Consider the following 20,388-nt stretch of genomic DNA (forward strand, 5'->3'; position numbering starts at 1 on the left):
ACACAGCCTCACTTGCTCCATCACTGAGCTGCCCTCACAACCTATGGACTCACTTTCAAGGCCTCTTCATATCAATATTTATTGCTTATTTATTTATTATTCTTATTTCTCTTTTCTTTTGTATTTGCAAACTTTATTGCCTTTTGCACATTGGTTTGTCCACCCTGTTGGGTGTGGTCTTTCCTTGATTCTATTATGGTTCAAAATTCAAAGTAAATATATTATCAAAGTACATATATGCCACCATATACAACCCTGAGATTCATTTTTTTGTGGGCATAATCAATAAACCTATAAAATAATAACCAGAACACAATCAATGAACGACTGCACCAAATTGGGCGCTCAACCAGAGAGGAGAGGACAACAAACTGAGCAAATACAAAAAGAAAGAAATATTAATAATAAATAAATAAGCAATAAATATTGAGAACATGAGATGAAGAGTCCTTGAAAGTGAGTCCATAGGTTGTGGGAGCATTTCGATGATGGGGCAAGTGAAGTTGAGTGAAGTTATCCCCTTTGGTTCAAGAGCCTGATGGTTGAGGGGTGATAACTCTTCCAGAACTTGGTGGTGTGAGTCCCGAGGCTCCTGTACCTCCTTCCCAATGGCAGCAGAGATAGCCAGAAAATGTCTTGGGGGGGTTCCCTAATGATGTATGGCTCTTGGATTTACTGAGTGTGCACTCAAGAAAATGAATTTCAGGAATGTATATAGTGACAAATATGTACTTTGATAATAAAGTTACTTGAACTTTGAACTGGTTGGGAATATCTGTAAGGGGAATATATTGGTAAGTGTTATTGCCTTCCATTCATATATCATCTGTTACTGAAACATTGTTTAAAATATCAATCCAACACTGATTAATATTTCTATAATTGCTTCAAGAGGGCCATTGAGTATTTTTGATTAAAAACATTTGTTTTGAGAAACTTGTTGCCAGTTGGCAGATACTTGTTATTATCAAGATTCAAGATTCAAGATTGTTTCATGTCATTTCCAGAACACAAATGTAGAGAACAAAATAATTGTTACTCCGGATCTAATGCAGTACAAAAAGCAGTAATATCAGTAATGAATACTGGACATTTTATGCGGTATGCATTGAATAATTGTCATCTGTTCACATCTTGAACAGACTCCCCCAGTTCAATGAAAATGGTAGGTTTGTTTTGTCTTTAATTTCAATTGCTTCCTCAAATTAACCTTTGCTGATTCTTATGCTCTTAACCTAGGGTTTACAAATGATTCAAGTAATTGCTAAATTTATGGTTATACCCTCATAATTAATATTCCTTATTTCTATCCTCAGAGGCATGGGTTGAAGAGTTAGCATTGATAGAGGAGACAGCAAAAGTCCTTTTCCCCAGGGTAGAATGATATAATTTTAAACTGATTGGAGGGAAGTATAGAACAGGAGTTATCACAAACAAGAGAAAATCTGCGGATGCTGGAAATCCAAGCAACACACACATAATGCTGAAAGAACTCTGCAGGTCAGGCAGCATCAATGGAAAAGAGTACAGTTGATGTTTTGGGTTGAGACCCTTTATCAGGATTGTCTCAGCCGGAAACGTTGACTGTACTCTTTTCTATAGATGCAGCCTGACCTGCTGAGTTCCTCCAGCACTGTGTGTGTTTTAACAGGAGCTATCCGTCTTTTTTATGCTATTAACCAATGCCATCAAGTAAGGGGTCATGGACCCCAGGTTGGTAACCCCTAGTATAAAGGGATGCCAGAGATAGCTTTTTAAAGAGTGGTAGGTTGTATGGAATATGCTGTCAGGGTGGTGGTGAAAGCAGATATATTAGGGACATTTAATAGACACTTAAATAGGCACATGGATGATAGAAAAATAGAGGGCTATGTGGGAGGAGAGGGTTAGATTGATCTTAGAGTGAGTTAAAATGTTGGCACAACATTGTGAGCCAAGGGGCTTGTACTGTGCTGTAATGTTCTTTGTTCTATGTTCTATGAAGTGCTGATTCGATTTCTCTCTGTAGTCAAAGACTTGGAGTAATATCTCATCATTTGTTTTGCCAGCTAATTCAGGAGCACTGTTATAGAATATAGAAAATTCCAGGAGATCAGCAATTTCTTAGATCCTCAAACCACCCTATCTGGCACCAACAATCATTTCATGGTCAAAGTCACTTAGATCACATTCCTTTCCCCCATTCTGGTGTTTGGGCAAAACAACAACTGAGCCTCGACCATGTCTGCGTGCTTTACGGATTGATTTGCTGCCATATGATTGACTATTAAATATTTGTATTAATGAACAGGTGCATCTAATAAGGTGGCTACTGAGTGTATGTACAACTTATTTAGTGCTATCTATTCCTCCGCATCTTTTATTATATACACTGACTCTCCATGGAACTTTACCATAAGTTATTGATCTTGCTGACATGCATATTGAAAAATTGCCCCTTCTGATGTCCTTGCCTCAGGTTGGTCAATTTTCAGTAACCACTAAACCAATTCTATAAATAGTGAGTATATAAAGAAAATCTTCAAAGTGTCCTCATCATGAAAGGTATATGTGTCAACTTTAGAGTTAATTCAATCTGTATCCCTCTCTGGCACTGTGCTGATAAGATTAAATTATGTTCTGTCTTACAGTCCTTGAATCATGTTGCCGTGTATTGTAACCATTCGAACAGTGTTACCAGGCAAGTTTTTATTTAAGCATTAATTGGCCGTCATTCAATTTAGTGTAAAATGAATCTGCATTTACATGAGAGCTGAGTTCTGTTCAGAAACGCTTTACCACTTTCGGAATTCCTGCTCACACCGACTAAAGATTCACCAGTCAGTTCATAGCAATCCCGTAATGAGAGAATTGATTTTTCCTTCTGTCTTGATGGAGAACTGATTTGATTGCAGAAACGAGAGGCACCTCTTTCTTGCTACATTGTAGGCTTTGAGCTCTCTGTCTTAGTGACAGTTGGTGAAAGAGCTTTGCTGATTACGGACCTAAAGGAATTATTGGCAAGCACCAGCATGAAGACTCTTGGTATTTCAAAAGCTTTTCGTTCCCAGTCAAGATGCTTTCAGTCTGGTGAGACAGATTTTTCATTTTGGTAACCTTAATTAACCCTTGAGTGATTATTTCATTTCTTACATCCATATTAGTGAAAACAAGTTTTTCTCAGTTACAGTATATATTACAAGTAAAAAAAATCTCTTTATTACATGTAATGCGTTAAGAGAATCCTCCTTTGAGCTCTGTATTTTTTTGACAATGTACATTTGTTCAATACAGTAATCAAAATATAAATACAGAATTTTTGAACGGTAGAATATGATAGCTCCATATTCCATTTTCCATCTGTTAGTAATTATTCTCTAATACCATTTTAATATATTGTATAAAATACCATTCAGCCCATGGTGTGGCTAAATAGAACTCACTGCATTGAAGTCCTCAGATCTGGTTGCTGTCCCAAATTTCAGAATGCCTAGCTATTTCAATAATTCCCGACTAAAGACAGGAACTCCAGGATGATCCAATTGTGCTTTTAATTGTCTTTTAAATGTAGCTGATGGATTAAGGACTAATAAAATCCAATTATACTGGGATCAAGCTTTTGTAACTATAAGATGGCTTTTCAGAATGTCCTCAGATAGGGCACGGTCATTGATGCATCATGCGCTAATTGAGATCTTTGCCTTAACTGTTCAAAGGTTGTAAGGGGCTTTCATTATCTTCCAATTTCTTAAGTTCATTTTAGTTGAATATTAGGCTGAGACTAAATCTTCTATGAAGAGTATTTTCAGAATATACGAACCTGTTGCCTTAATTTATATAGGGTTGAACGATGAACCATATCTGAGGGCATAGCCTCAGAATTGACGGATGTCCATTTAGAACAGAGATGAGGAGGAGTTTCTTCAGCCAGTTGGTGATGAATTTGTGAAAATCATTGGCACAGACCGCTGTGGAGGCCAAATCATTGAGTATATTTAAAACGAAGGATGATAGGTCCTTGATTAGTAAGGCTGAATGGCCTAATTCTGTTCCTGGGTTCTTACAGTCCATGCTGTATAACCCTATAATTCTATGACCTTGTAACCACCTGGCTCTTGAACCAGAGGGGATAACTTCACACAGGTTCACTTGCCCTATCGCTAATCTGTTACCACAACCTATGGACTCACTTTCGAGGAATTATCATCTCCAGTTCTCAATATTTATTGATTACTTATTATATTTTTCTCCTTTTTTTGTATTTTCAGTTTGTTTTGTGCACACCAGCACTTGTCCATCTTGTCTTGTGCCGTCTTTCATTGATTCTATTGTGTTTCTTTGTACTTATTGTAAATGCCTGCCAGATAATGAATCTTAGCGTTGTTCATGATGACGTACAGTATGTGTACTTTCATAATATATTTACTTTTTCAAACTTTGAACAATCGCCAGAGCAGCTCATTGCTGATCAGAAATCAACGCTGGGCAGCTTCACTATAAACCAGAGTGTGAGGACAGCTCGACACCAGCACCTGAATCCAGAAACAAGAAAATGTGGGCACCATGGTAGTGTAGCAGTTAGCGTGATGCCTTTCCAGTTCGGTGTCCAAGTTCAGAGTTCAGTTCCGGCGCCATTCTGTAAGAAGTTTGAACATCCCTCTGTGCAATGCGTCACAGGTGCTCTAGTTTCCTGATGCCCTGGCATTCATAGCAAGAGGATTCGAGTACAGGAGCAGGGAAGTTTACTGCAGTTGTACAAGGCCTTGGTGAGACCACACCTGGAGTACTATGTGCAGTTTCAGTCCCCTAATCTGAGGAAAGACATTCTTGCTGTAGAGGGAGTACAAAGTAGGTTCACCAGATTGATTCCTGGGATGGCAGGACTTTCATATGATGAAAGGCTGGATCGACTAGGCTTATACTCGTTGGAATTTAGAAGATTGAGGGGGGATCTTATTGAAACGTATAAAATCCTAAAGGGATTGGACAGGCTAGATGCAGGAAGATTGTTCCCAATGTTGGGGAAGTCCAGAACGAGGGGTCACAGTTTGAGGATAAAGGGGAAGTCTTTTAGGACCGAGATGAGGAAAAACTTCTTCACACAGAGTGGTGAATCTGTGGAATTCTCTGCCACAGGAAACAGTTGAGGCCAGTTCATTGGCTATATTTAAGAGGGAGTTAGATATGGCCCTTGTGGCTAAAGGGATCAGGGGGTATGGAGAGAAGGCAGGTACAGGGTTCTGAGTTGAATGATCAGCCATGATCGTACTGAATGGCGGTGCAGGCTTGAAGGGCCGAATGGCCTACTCCTGCACCTATTTTCTATGTTTCTATGTTTCCTCCCACAGTCCAAGGACATACGGTTAGTAGGTTAGTTGGTCATTGGAAATTGTCCTGTGATTAGGCTCGGGTTAAATTTGGGGTTGTTGGATGTTGCTGCGTGGCACAGCTGAAAGGGCCAGGAGGGCCAATTTCACGCTGTATCACTGAATAAAATAAAAAAAAATATAAAATAACTACCGACCCTTTGCTCCAGAACTTGAATCTATTCATACCAAGATGGTGCAAGCACTGCCAGTTGAAAAATACTATTTTGTTGCGGTGATGGTAGTTCTGTTATTATTTTGTGGTAGTTATGGTTGTTCTATTCAACTTAGCCTAGCTAAAGCAAAGAACAATGATTGAACTGGGAATAAAGATTCTAAAAGCAAATTAATTGAAAATATGAATTAAAATTAGCCAAGAAAGCTTGGCAGCACCTCTACCTCCACAGGAGGTAGACACATTTCACATGTTCCTTCTGACCCTCACTAATTTTAATCAATGCGTCATAGAAAGCATCCTATCCGAGTGCACAGCAACTTGGTACAGCAATGGCTCTGCCCATGACCGCAAGAAATTGTAGAGAGTTGTATACACGGCTCAGTCCATTACAGCAATCAGTCTCCCCTCCATGGACTCTGTCTACACTTCATGTCTCCCCTCCGTGGACTCTGTCTACGCTTCATGTCTCCCCTCCGTGGACTCTGTCTACGCTTCATGTCTCCCCCCGTGGACTCTGTCTACGCTTCATGTCTCCCCCCCGTGGACTCTGTCTACGCTTCATGTCTCCCCTCCATGGACTCTGTCTACGCTTCACGTCTCCCCCCTGTGGACTCTGTCTACGCTTCATGTCTCCCCCCCATGGACTCTGTCTACGCTTTATGTCTCCCCTCCGTGGACTCTGTCTATGCTTCTCACTGCCTTGGTGACGTAGTCAGAATAATGAAAGACCACATTCACCCCGGACATCCCCCCCACCCCCCAATCAGGCAGGAGATAATAAAGACTGAAAACACTTACCACCAGGCCCAGGACAGCTTCTATCCCAATATTATAAGACCATTGATGGGTTGAATTGGATGGACTGTTGACCTCACAATCTACCTTGTATGACTTTGTAACATATTGTCTACCTGCATTGCCCTTCTCTGTAACTGTAACACTTTATACTGCATTTTGTTTTACCTCAGTGCACAGTTGTAAAATTATTGATTTACATTTTTCACTGTCCCTCAGCACATGTGGCAAAAATGAACTAGTTCACCAATCTCCAGAGCGCTGGGAAGCAGGAATGCAATTTGATCAGTTAGGGAAGTCATAGTCATACTTTGTTGATCCTGGGGGAAATTGGTTTTCATTACAGTTGCACCATAAATAATAAATAGTAATAAAACCATAAATAGTTAAATAGTAATATGTAAATTATGCCTGGAAATAAGTCCAGGACCAGCCTATTGGCTCAGGGTGTCTGACCCTCCAAGGGAGGAGTTGTAAAGTTTGATGGCCACAGGCAGGAATGACTTCCTATGACGTTCTGTGTTGCATCTCGGTGGAATGAGTCTCTGGTTGAATGTACTCCTGTGCCCACCCAGTACATTATGTAGTGGATGGGAGACATTGTCCAAGATGGCATGCAACTTGGACAGCATCCTCTTTTCAGACACCACCGTGAGAGAGTCCAGTTCTATCCCCACAACATCACTGGCCTTACGAATGAGTTTCTTGATTCTGTTGGTGCCTGCTACCCTCAGCCTGCTGCCCCAGCACACAACAGCAAACATGATAGCACTGGCCACCACAGACTCGTAGAACATCCTCAGCATCGTCCAGCAGATGTTAAAGGACCTCAGTCTCCTCAGGAAATAGAGACGGCTCTGACCCTTCTTGTAGACAGCCTCAGTGTTCTTTGACCATTCCGATTTATTGTCAATTCGTATCCCCAGGTATTTGTAATCCTCCACCATGTCCACACTGACCCCCTGGATGGAAACAGGGTTCACCGGTACCTTAGCTCTCCTCAGGTCTACCACCAGCTCCTTAGTCTTTTTCGCATTAAGCTGCAGATAATTCTGCTCACACCATGTGACAAAGTTTCCTACCATAGTCCTGTACTCAGCCTCATCTCCCTTGCTGATGCATCCAACTATGGCAGAGTCATCAGAAAACCTCTGAAGATGACAAGACTCTGTGCAGTAGTTGAAGTCCGAGGTGTAAATGGTGAAGAGAAAGAGAGACAAGACAGTCCCCCGTGGAGCCCCAGTGCTGCTGATCACTCTGTCGGACACACAGTGTTGCAAGCACACGTACTGTGGTCTGCCAGTCAGTTAATCAAGAATCCATGACAGCAGGAAAGCATCCACCTGCATCGCTGTCAGCTTCTCCCCCAGCAGAGCAGGGCGGATGGTGTTGAACGCATTGGAGAAGTCAAAAAACATGACCCTCACAGTGCTCGCTGGCTTGTCCAGGTGGGTGTAGACACGGTTCAGCAGGTAGACGATGGCATCCTCAACTCCTAGTCGGGGCTGGTGGGCGAACTGGAGGGGATCTAAGTGTGGTCTGACCATAGGCCGGAGCAGCTCCAGAACAAGTCTCTCCAGGGTCTTCATGATGTGGGAGGTCAATGCCACCGGTCTGTAGTCATTGAGGCTACTGGGATGCGTGTCTTCGGCACAGGGACGAGGCAGGACGTCTTCCACAGCACAGGAACCCTCCGGAGCCTCAGGCTCAGGTTGAAGACATGGCGAAGTACTCCACATAGCTGAGGGGCACAGGCTTTGAGCACCCTGGTACTGACACCATCCAGTCCTGCAGCCTTGCTTGTGTTGAGACGTTAGCTGGTCCCACATCAGCTGGTCCCTGGAATACACAGTGTGGCTATCCTGCTGCCACGCTAACAAGACGTGTCCACATGTAACTATTTCCAGCGCTAAAAAAACAAGTAAAACTCTCTCCAAAGGTCAAAGAGCTGATATAATTGTGTTGGATTGAAGGCCTTCCTTCTGTGTGCTTTATTTCCTGAGTTATCCCATCATTCATCACGTACCCTGTCGCATGACGTGGCTGATCATGGGTTTTGACCATGATTGCTCTTGGCAGCTTTTTCTACAGAAGTTGTTTGTCATTGCTTTCTTCTGGGCAGTGTCTTTACAAGGCGGGTGACCCTAGTGATTATCAATACTCTTCAGAGATTATCTGTGGTCACATAACCAGAACTTGTGGTATGCACCAGCTGTTCATATGACCATCCACCACCTGCTCCCCCGGCTTCACCTGACCCTGATCAGAGCAGAGGGTTTAAGCAGGTGCTACACCTTGTCCAAGGGTGACCTGCATGTTAGTGGAGGGATGGAGCACCTGACATCTCCTTTGGTAGAGACATATCTTCACCTCAACACCCCATCCTATCATCGCACGGTTTATTAGAAAGTGTGGACTTCAGCGTATCCCAATAGAAGCTTTGAATTTTTGACAGCATCAATGTTTTTCTATTAGGTCATCCAGTATAAAATAATAGATCAGTGTAAATAGATATTTAATGATTAACATGGATTCATTGGGCTGAATATTTCAATTCCATGTTGTATGACTCTATCTCACTAGACCTCCATGACTTTAAGAATGGTAAAGGTGTTTCCTTAAATATGATATTTGCCCTTTTATGTCTATTAGGGTGTATGGGATGTCCAAGGAGGGGTAGCACTACTGGTAAAGGGCTAACCTTGGATCTTTTTCTTGTGATTGCAAGACTCTATTGGACCTCCTCCACCCAGGACATGCTCTCTTCTCACTGCTGCCATCAGGAAGGAGGTACAGGAGCCTCCGGACTCCCACCACCAGGTTCAGGAACAGTTATTAGTGCTCAGCCATCAGGCTCTTGAATCAAAGGGGATAACTTGACTCAACTTCATATGCCCCATCATTGAACTGTGCCCACAAACCATGGGCTGGCTTTCAAAGACTCTTCAACTCATGTTCTCGAAATTTATTGCTTATTTATTTATGACAAACCTAAAGAAACTGCCAAGTCAGAGCAACTAAGTCTGAGGATGTTGAAGGTAGGGCATTCAACAATGATAATTCATTTAAACATTAAGTGTTCAGACTCATTTGCTGGAGGTGGACTTTGGCACTTTTTTTTGTACTAATGTTCTTGCCACTTATTAACTTGTGTCTGAATACTACCCAAATCTTGTTGCATCTCTTGTGATGAAAAGCAACTGAAGATGGTCAGGATAGGTAACTGCCCTGAGGAATTCCTGCTGAATTTCCAGAAGCTGGGATGAATGACTTCCAGTAAGCAAAATCTTTGTTCTTTGTACAAGAAGTGACTCCCATTTTCTAGACTGTTTTCCCTTTGAAGTCTATTGTCCTCAATTTTACTGTGGTCCATTGATGCTACACTGGATCATATGCTGGCTTGATTTCAAACATAGTCACTTTCAATCTGTCTCTGGAATTCAGCTCTTTGGTTCGTGTTTGGACTAATGTTGTGCTGAGGCCTGGAGTTGAGTGATCCTGATGAAACTCAGACGGGGCATTGATGACCAGCTTATTGGATAGGACGTGCCATTTGATAACATCGTTGAGAGTATTCTACATTTTGTGAGCAAGATACTTTTATGTTGTTAGGTCAAAGCCGGTGCTATAAATGTATTGGAATAGTTTGGCTCAAGGTGTGACCAGTTCCAGAGAGCACATTTTCAGTATAACAGCCAGGATGTTGACTGGTCCCATAGCCCTTGCTGTATGCAGCACCTTCAGTTGTTTCTTAATATCAAATGTAGTGTACTGAATTCACTGGAGGATGGATTTCTGTGATGATGGGGATCCCAGGAGGAAGTCAAGATGGATTGTTCACTTAATGTTTCTGGTAAACATGGCTGCAAGCATTTCAACCATTGTCATTCAGTGCAAGACCATGATTGGAAGTGATTCATGACAAAATGGGTAGGACTGCAGTATTTTATTTTGATCTGTCGATTTGTGAGTTGCATAACTTTGTCTGTTGCCTGCTGATTTTACTGCTGAACATGCATGTACAGTACTCCCATATAGTAGCATCACAAGCACCTTATAAAGCCTCAGCATTACAACCTTGCTTTTATATTCTAGTCCTCTCGAAATGACTGCTAACAGTGCTTTTCCCTTCCTCACCACTGATTTGACTTGCAAATTGATATTTAGAGAATCCTGCACAAGGATTAATTTCCTTTACACCTTGGATTATTGAATTTTCTCCCTGTTTTCATTCCTTCTACCAAGGTGCATGACCATACACTTCCCAACACTATTCAATCTGCCAGTTCTTTGCCCATTCTTCTAATCTGTCTTAAATCCATCAGTCTCCCTGCTTCCTCAACACTTTCTAACTCTCCACTTATCTTTGATTCATGCCCAAACTTGGACACAAAGCTATAAATTCCGTCATCCAAATCATTAACATGTAACGTAAAAAAAAAGTGGTCCCAACATTGACCCCTGCAGAACACTACTAGTCACTGGCAGCCAACCAGAAAAGACTCTCTTTATTCCCACTCTTTGCCTCCAGCCAATCAGCCAATGCTTTATCCATGCTAGCATCTTTCCTGTAATACCATGGGCTCTTATCTTGTTAAGAAGCCTCATGTGCATTACCTTGTCAAAGTCCTTTTGAAAATCTAAGTGCACAAATTCCACCAATTCTCCTTTGACTATCCTGCTTGTTATTTCTTCAAAGAATTTCAACAGATTTGTCAGGCAAGATTTTCTCTTGAAAGAAACCATGCTGACTTTGCCCTATTTTATCAAGTGCCTCCAAGTACCCCAAAATCTCATCCTTAATACTCGATCAACATCTTCCCAAACACCGAGGTCAGGCTAACTGGCCTATAATTTCCTTTCTTCTTCCTCCCTCCTTTCTTGATGAGTGGAATGACATTCCAGTCCTCTGGAGCCATTCGAGAATCTAGTGACTCTTGAAAGATCATAACTGTTCCCTCCACAATCTATTCAGTCCATCTGGTTCATGATTTCCGGTTAGTAGGTTAATCAGTTATTGTAAATCGTCCTGTGATTAGGCTAGCGTTAAGTCAGTGGGTTGCTTGGCAGATGGTTCGCTGGGCCGAAAAGGCCTGTTCTGCACTGCACTAAATAAATAAAATAAAAATACTATTGTTGCGTTTTTGCATTTTGTCGTCTTCTGCATTCTGGCTGAATGCCCTAGTTGAGTGGTCTTTCACTGATTTTGTTATGGTTATTATTCTATAGATTTATTGAGTATGCCACAAGTGTGACAAAAAAATAAATCTCAAGGTTGCATATAGTGACACAGATGTACTTTTATAATAAATTTACTTTGAACATTTGAACCTTTCACACTGGTGATGTCGAAAACTGCAGATCCAATTGACTGGTTTATTCTTGAGACTGGCGGCAGGGGTGCTGCGTGGTCTCGGTTGTAATGCGGACTTGGCCTCAAGCTGAGTGGTCACCCGTTGCAGCCATCCAAGGGAGAGGCAGCAAAGGCAGTGTGGGAGGGAGCAGCAGTCTCTGTGAGCATGCTGGTGTCCGTGCTGGGTTGGGGGCTGCTCTCCAGTGTCCGCACGGTGCAAGACAAGTTAGATTGTGTTCGTCTACAGACTATTGTGGGTTTGCTTTTGACGACAACATCCAGACAGCATCAATCTACAGGATATGATGCACAGGTACTTGGGCTATATTATACTTTTTTGTCTGACTGTATGTTTACTGCCATCTTCTATATGCTCTATGTGCCTTGTGCTGTGTATGACTTTTGGTACTGTGTTTTGCACCTTGGCCTTGGAGGTACATTGTTTAGTTTGGCTGTATTCAAGTATACTTGAATAACAGGTAATCTTAAACCTGTACTTCAGATTCGAGTCTGGGACAGCACAGTCGCCTTTGAGTGGGTCCCACCGGATACTCAGCTCCAAGCAATTGTTTGCATGTGACAGCAGCCACACCTGCTGAACCAGGCGAGGGTAGCTGGCAGACCTCATAGCCCGGTGAGAGAGGGACATGTTGGTCCTAGCATGTGAAGTCAGCTCTGGCGGACTGGGTGGATGAAATCAACAGTGAGATCTAATGACCAGCAAGGCAGATCTGCAACGCTTCGTGGCGAGTGAAGGGCATGACAAAGCACGGAAGTCATGGTCGACATTGCAAGCAAACATCTCCCTAGTTTGTGAGGACGTCTCATGCCACTGGACCAGGTTTTCCAGGGTCAGGAGAGTGGAACTGCCCCAGTGCAATGGCTTTTCAACTTTAAAAACACTCCCGCACAGGTCTACTGTCATCATTGGATACAATGGACAAGCAGCACATAAGCTTCAAGTTTTTGTATAGTCTGATGGAGTAACCACTCAGTAATTACACTTGAAATGGCTTATATTGGTTTAGAAAAAGCTTCCCTCTGTAAGGAAAAGCTCTGTCTGGTGGTAAGTGGGTTACTTGGCAGCGACGGTCCAAGTCATATTGTCTAGATGCACGATCTGGCTTGGATTTTTCTCTTGTAATTTATCGCCTATTTCATGTCTTACAGTGTACTGCTGCCACAAAACTACAAATTTTACGACACATGTCAATGATCATGAACCTGATTCCGATCCTAACTCCGATTCTGCTGAACAGAACTTAAAACAAACGGATAAGATTCAGGGATTCAAGATTGTTTATGGCCATTCTTCAGCACACGAGGGTAAAGGAGAACAAAGTGATTGTTACTCCGGATTCGATACAGCATAAAAAAACACAATAAGCATGAAGAATACAATAAAAAACAATAAATATAAAAACAATCTAATAAAACACAATATAAGTCACTGAGCATGGACAAATATACATATGATTAGCTTACATACATAAACTGATTTTATATACTGATTATTGTTGTCTCACCAGGGCTTCATATAACTGGGGCAAAAGTCTCATCTGAGTCCTCTTGTAATAAACATAAATATGAAAGCAATCGTATAAAACACAATATACTGTTTTAGTGTGGCCTTATATGCATAAGGTTAGCTTATATAGATAGACTGACTGTATGTATATAAAATACGCTGGTTGCAGGAGTATCTGAACATCAGGTGACAAAGCAGTTTATTTTAAAATATTGCCAGAGGTAACTGCAACATGAGACTGTATTGATACATATTTTCTTTTGCCTGTTGTTGCAATGCACAGAATTCGAGATCAGTTTGTGATAGTATTGTGTGGCTCTTTTGGTTTTGCTCTATTGATTGCATCTTTGTTCATACAGCAACAGACCAGATCTGAATACAGAGGGAGCAACTCGATACATCGGGTGTGCTATAATTATTGCCTGAGATCAGCACTGTAATGCAGTAGTAACAGTGTTCAAATGTTTCCATTTAAGCCAAAAGTTTTTAAAAAAGCGTTTTCCATATTAGGACTAACATTCTTTCCACTTCTACAGTTTATTTCACTGCCTTCCAGCGTCGAGAGCAGTCAAAATGTTTTGCCGCACAAGTTGATGGGGTTGTTAAGAAGGCATATGTTGTTTTGGCCTTCATTAGTTGGGGGATTGATTTCAAGAGGTAATGTTACAGCTCTATAAAGCCTGGTTAGACCTCACTTGCAATATTGTGCTCTGTTCTGGTCATCTCATTATAGGAGGAATGATGTGAAAGCTTTAGAGGGTGCAGAGATTTACCAGACATTTTAATTCCAATTCCCACTCTGACATGTCAGTCTATGGTCACCTCTTGTGTGAGGATGAGGCCATCCTCAGGGTGGAGGAGTAACACCTTTTTTTCTGTCTGGGTATGAGTACTGCATCTCTCCTCTGTTTCTCATTAGTACCTATATTGCTGCCACCTGCATCTCATTGTGCTCCACCTATCATCTGCCTCTCTGTTTATTGTCAGTGTATTTCAGTCCTGTGTTTTCACCTATTTGTTGCTACATTGTGCTGGTGAATTTTCCTGAGCCTTTCCAGCATTTGTATCTGTACTCTGAATATTTGAATATTGACTCTGCCTGTTTCCTGATTCTGGTTTTTGGATTTCCCTGGATGTTTTGATCTCTGCTTGAACTTTGGTGCTGACTTTGTTTGCACCTTGGGATTTGTTACTCAATTAATATCACTGTGTGCACAGTACTGGGTCTGCGATTGGATCCCTGCTCCACTGTCCTGATAGTGACACATCACAGTAAGTATCTTACTTGGAATACATAGTGCCTTGTTTTGGCAACTACTCTGCTCATAACTGCTAGAAAATACAGAGTTGTGGATAAGGCTCAGCATATCACAGAAACCAGCCTGTCCTTCCTCCACTTCTTGCTGTCTCATTAAGCAGCCAGCACCAAGGACCCCACCCACCCAGGCCATTCTCTCTTCTTTGCTTTCTCCCATTGGTAGAATATTCAAAATCCTGAAAGCCCATCCCACCAGGTACAAGGACAGATTCTACCCCACTGTTATCAGTCTCTTGTACTGTTCCTTAGTATGATAATTTGGACTCTTGACCTCACAACCTACCTCCATATGGTCTTGCACCATATTGCTTACCAGCATTGGACCTTCTCTGTAGCTGTTATACCTTACTCTGTTATTGGTTTAACTTGCCTTGCTTCAATGTGCTGTGTACTCATCTAACCTGTATGAACAGGTTGCAAAAGAAGTTTATCACTGCACCTTGGTACATGTGATAATAATAAATCAATTCCATTCCCTGTATTGTTCTCTTTTATAAACTTATGCCTTTGAACTCCTTGTAAATAGACTTGGACTTACTGAACTCCATACAGACAAGCAGAAAGAACTTTTGTGTTAAATTAGTAGTAAATTGGATTGGAGGCTATTGAATATTATGAAGTCTTTCACAAGTATAACACAAAATGTAAGTCTCATTCTTCTGACTTAAGCACTTCAAAACTTCAGTTCCTCTTCATAATTCAATCTTCAAAATTAGAATCCAGATTTAGAGCAGAGATGAGGAGGAATTTCTTTAGCCAGAGGGTGGTGAATCTGTGGAATTCATTGCTACAAATGGCTCTGGAGGCTAAGTCATTGGGTATATTTAAAATGAAGGCTGATATGTTCTTGATTAGTCAGAATGCCAAAGGTTATGGGGGTAAGGCAGGGAAATGGGATTAAGATGAATAATAAATCAGCAGTGATAGAATAGCAGTGGAGTCTCAATGGGCCAAATGCCTTGATTCAGCTCCTATGTCTTGTGGTCTTGAGGCTTTTTGCATTATTACATAAAGGGATTTTAAAGTTCTTCTTTGACTCGGTGGTCACAAGTGGGCAAGGTACTCAAGATATTGCACATTTTTAATCTGACAAATATAATTCATATCAGCATAACTGCTGGTAGTTGTTCTATTATTCTTACAATTTTCTAATCAGTTGCTAACAAAGCTCCAATTTTTTTCCAAATATCATCATATGATGTTTATTTTCCCTTAACTAACCTTTTTGTAGAACTTCAGACCGCTTCAGAATCGGAATCGAGTTTCTGTCATGAAATTTGTTGTCATGGCAACCATACAGTCCAATACACACACGAAATACTAAACACGAGAAACTTTGCACATGCAAAGCAACACGTAAAATGCAGGTCAGGCAGCATCTATGGAAACAAATAAACATCTGACTTTTTGGGCTGAGACTTGACTTCAGGACTGAACTGGAAGGGGGGAGATGCCAAAATAAAAAGGTGGTGGCGGGGAAAGGAAGGAGGATGGCTCAAAGATGATGTGTGAAGCCTGGTGGGTAGGAGAGATGAAGGGCTGCAGAGGAAGGAATCTGATAGAATCAGAATTGGGTTTATTATCATTGGTATGTGATGGGAAATTTGCTAATTTAGCAGCAGTTCAATGCAATACATAATCTAAAAGAGAAAAAATAAATACAATAAAAATAATAAACAAGTAAATCAATTACAGTATACATATATTGAAAAGATTTTTAAAAATGTGCAAAAAACAAATACTGTATAATAAAAACAGTGAGATAGTTTCCATTTAGGAATCGGATGGCAGAGGGGAAGAAGCTGTTCCTGAATCGCTGAGTGTGTGCCTTCAGGCTTCTGTACCTCCCACCTGCTGGTAACAGTGTGAAAAGGGCATGCCCCGGGTGCTGGAGGTCCTTAATAATGGATGCTGCCTTTCTGAGACACTGCTCCCTGAAGATGTCCTGGGTACTTTGTAGGCTAGTACTCAAGATGGAGCTGACTAGATTTACAACCCTCTGCAGCTTTTTTTGGTCCTGTGCAGTAGCCCCCCCCCCCCACCCCATACCAGACAGTGATGCAGGAGAAGAGAGTGAACCATAAGAGAATGGGAAGGAGGGGACCCTGGGAGAGGAGACAGGTAGGTGAGAAAAGATAAGAGGCTAGAGTGGGAATAGAAGAAGAGGGGAAGAGGAGGGAAATTTTTTTACCAGAAAGAGAAATTGGCATTCATGACACCTGGTTGGAGGCTACCCACACAGAATATAAAGTGTTGCTCCTACATTCTGGTCTCCTCTTGGCACAAGAGGAGACCGTGGACTGACATGTTGGAATGGGAATCGGAATTAAAATGTTGGGCCACTGGGAAGTTCCACTTCTGGCAGATGGAGTGGAGGTGCTCAACAAAGTGGTTCCCCCGGTTTACAACTGGTCTCATCAAAGTAGAGGAGGCCACATCGGGAGCACTGGACACAAAAGGTGAGCCCAGCAGACTCGCAGGTGAAGTGTCGCCTCACCTGGAAGGACTGTTTGGGGCCCTGAATGGAGGTGTGGGAGGAGGTGAATGGGCAGGTGTCGCACTTTGGCTGCTTGCAAGGATAAGTGCTGGGAGGGAAATTAATGGGGAAGGACAAATGGACAAGGGTAAAAAAAAAACTATAAGTTACAATCAGGTATAAATAAATAAATAAGTTAGTATAAAAATAGAGCAAAAATAGTGAGATAGTATCATGGGCTGTAGAGAAATCTCTTGGTGGAGGGGAAGAAGCTGTTCCTGAAACAATGAATGTGAGTCTTCAGAACCCTTTACCTCCTGATGGTAGTAATGAGGAGGGAGCATGGTCTGGGTGGTGAGGGTTCTTAATGATGGATGCTGCCTTCTTGAAGCACTGCCTTTTTCCAATACTACTAATGATTAAAACATCCATTGGAAAAATGGTCCCTTGACACATATTGCCAGCAGTGATTGTTTTATACACAGTATTTAATGGAAATGTTTTAATAGCACAATAAAGCAAATTTATTGTTGATCTAAGATAGACAATTAATCTGGCACTTAGATTCAGACATCCTATGGACATGCAATTAGCCATTATTATTGGATATACACATGAATTATGAATGTTCTGCAGTGGAATATCAGTAAATTCATGTTTTAAGTAACTTAAAGTCCAGAATAAATGACTGCTGGCTGCAGCCTCAGAGATTTTTTTCTAAAGATTAGCTTTATTTGCTACCTGTACATCGAAGCTTTGAAACGTACAGTGAAATGCGTCATTTGCGTCAATGACCAGCACTTTCTGACGATGTGCTGGGGGCAGCTTGCAAGTGTGGCCATGCTTCTGGCATTAATATACTTAACCCGTACGTCTTTGGGATGTGGGAGCAAATGAGAGCAGCAGGAATTGAACCCTGTAAAGTGTTATGCTAACCACTATGCTACCAAGCTACCCTTTAGATGGCACTTCTTAATCAGTTCTTTCAAATGGCACATTGAAACTTAATTGTATGATACAGAATTCAATTCACTAAATAATGAAAGCGGAAGAGTTGTGTTAGAAACATTGTAGATCTACACTTGGGTCACTTCATTCGATACACCTCATTAATGCAAATATCTAATCAGCCAATCATGTGGCAGCAACACAATGCATAAAAGCATGTGGACATGGTCAAGAGGTTCAGATGTTGTTCAGACCAAACATCAGAATGTAGAAGAAATGTGATCTAAGTGATTTTGACCGTGGAAGGATTGTTGGTGTCAGACAGGGGTGGTTTGAGTATCTCAGCGATTGCTGATCTCCCGAGACTTTCACACACATGAGTTTAGAGAATGGTGAGGGAAAAAAAATCATCCGGTGATAGCAGTTCTGTGAAAGCACCTTGTTAAAGGGAGAGGTCAGAGGAGGAGAATGGCCAGACTTGTCACCTTCCTGAACAGTAACTCAAATAACCACACGCTACAACAGCGGTGTGCAGAAGAGCATCTTTGCGCAACACGTCAGACCGTGAAACGGATAGACCACAGCAGCAGTGGTCCTAATATTGATGTCGCCTACTCCATTCTCCGATAATCTGTTATCTGTGCTGGCAACCAGCCAAGTAGAGCAGGCTTGTAGCTTCGCCGACAATAAAATGTATGGCTGCCTTCGACTTCTGATTTGATATTCTGCTTAAATCCTGATCAATCAGAAACGTAAAATCAACACACTGAGAAAAGGAAGCAGGATGCGAGGGCAAAGAAAAATACTGAGAAGCTTCCATTTAACGCAGCTCAATGTCCTACTGGGGAAAAAGAATCATCTCTTATCTTAAAGGAAGTGAAGATCAAAGTCTTGGCAGGCTTGTAATTATATTTCTTGGCTCAGCAGGCGCCATTTGCATGCTTTGGTCGCGAGCAGACTTTTGACTTACCTATTAATAAGCAACATCTCTTTTATGGAGATGAGATGCTTAAAGCCTCTGGGACTTGCAGTGGTACACGTACTCAGAGTCTGCTTTGCACTGGGGTGATGAGAATTCATTTATTCATTCTAGTTTTTTTTCCCTTGTCATAAATTGGAATTCAATGATTCCACTCTGTGGTTCCTGTTGGAATTAAAGTAAGATATTAAATAATGACTGCCAACTAAAAATGATTAGGTGCTACACTGTAATTTGCAAGATAATATTACTGCTTACATTACAGTGTCAGAACATGAAGCGTCTAAAGAGGTAAAATAATGGCATTTAGGAGCATGAATGAGTATGATTTACTCACTGGAATTTAGAAGAATGCGGGGGAGGGATCTCATCAAAACCTATCGAATATTGAAAGACCTCGACAGAGTGGATATGGAGGGGATGTTTTCTATAGTGGGTGAGTTTAGGACCAGAGGGCACAGCCTCAGAATAGAAGGACGTCCATTTAGAACAGAGATGAGGAGGAATTTCATTAGCCAGAGAGTGGTGAATCTGTGAAATTCTTTGTCGCAGATAGCTGTGGAGGCCAATCATTTGGTATATTTAAAGCAGAGTTTATAAGTTCTTCATTAGTCAGGGCATCAAAGGTTATGGGAGAGGATAGGAGAATGGGGCTGAGAGGGATAATAAATCAGCCATGATGGAATGGCAGAGCAGGCTCGATGGGCTGAATGGCCTAGTGGTCTTCTGATTTGTAGCCAGGACAGAGCAATTGGAAAACTCTTGCTCTAAATTCTGAAGGTGTTTCAGTTATTTCTCATTAACTGTTTGTAAGACAATTCAGATGCACAGGTCTGTTTCCTTTTTCCTAGTATTGTGTATTTATTACGTTATATCAACCAATCGGATGGGTTGGACAATTACTGGATGTCCTTTGCTTGCTTATAAATACTCAAAAGGATGTTTGTGGCATGGTTATTTCTTCCTCATCTTGAGTCTCAGTCGCGGCCAACTTTGTACTTCCAAAAACAGTATGGCATGTCCTCTGGGGTTTTGGCGAGGCCTACTCAATTTTAAAACACAGTAAAATGATTGCACCAAGTCAGCTTCTTTTATCGAGTGTAAAGTTATCAGAAACAATCACTTTGTCAACAGAATGTACTTCTGTGAACCGTTTACCAACTGTCTGTGAGAATGACGAGCACATGGACAAAGACCATAAGACATAGGAGTAGAATGAGGCCATTCAGCCCATTGAGTCTGCTCTGCCATTCCATCATGGCTGATTTATCTTCCTTCTGAGCCCCATTCTCCTGTCTTCTCCATTTAACCTTTGACACCCTGACTAATCAAGAACCTATCAATCTCCACTTTAAATATACTTAATGGCTTGGCCTCCACAGCAGACTATGTCAATGAATTCCACAGATTCACCACCTTCTGCTAAAGACATTCCTCCCTATTTCTGTTCTATATAGATGTCCCTCTG

At 41.6% G+C, this 20,388-nt stretch overlaps 1 protein-coding gene across 2 annotated transcripts in view; it reads left to right on the forward strand.

The window, feature by feature from the left end:
• Positions 1–2,921: 2,921 nt before the first annotated feature.
• The window catches only part of LOC134357802 (retinoic acid receptor beta-like), a 499,706-nt gene continuing 482,239 nt past the window's right edge, over positions 2,922–20,388 (forward strand). The window contains exon 1 of one of the 2 annotated variants that reach the window (XM_063069461.1): positions 2,922–3,069. The gene's annotated coding sequence lies outside the window, so the exon portion shown is untranslated. The remainder of the gene's footprint in view (positions 3,070–20,388) is intronic. The other variant, XM_063069465.1, reaches the window with a different exon arrangement.

The sequence above is a fragment of the Mobula hypostoma genome, chromosome 17 (genome assembly GCF_963921235.1).
Source record: "Mobula hypostoma chromosome 17, sMobHyp1.1, whole genome shotgun sequence".
In the NCBI taxonomy this organism is placed as follows: Eukaryota; Metazoa; Chordata; class Chondrichthyes; order Myliobatiformes; family Myliobatidae; genus Mobula; species Mobula hypostoma.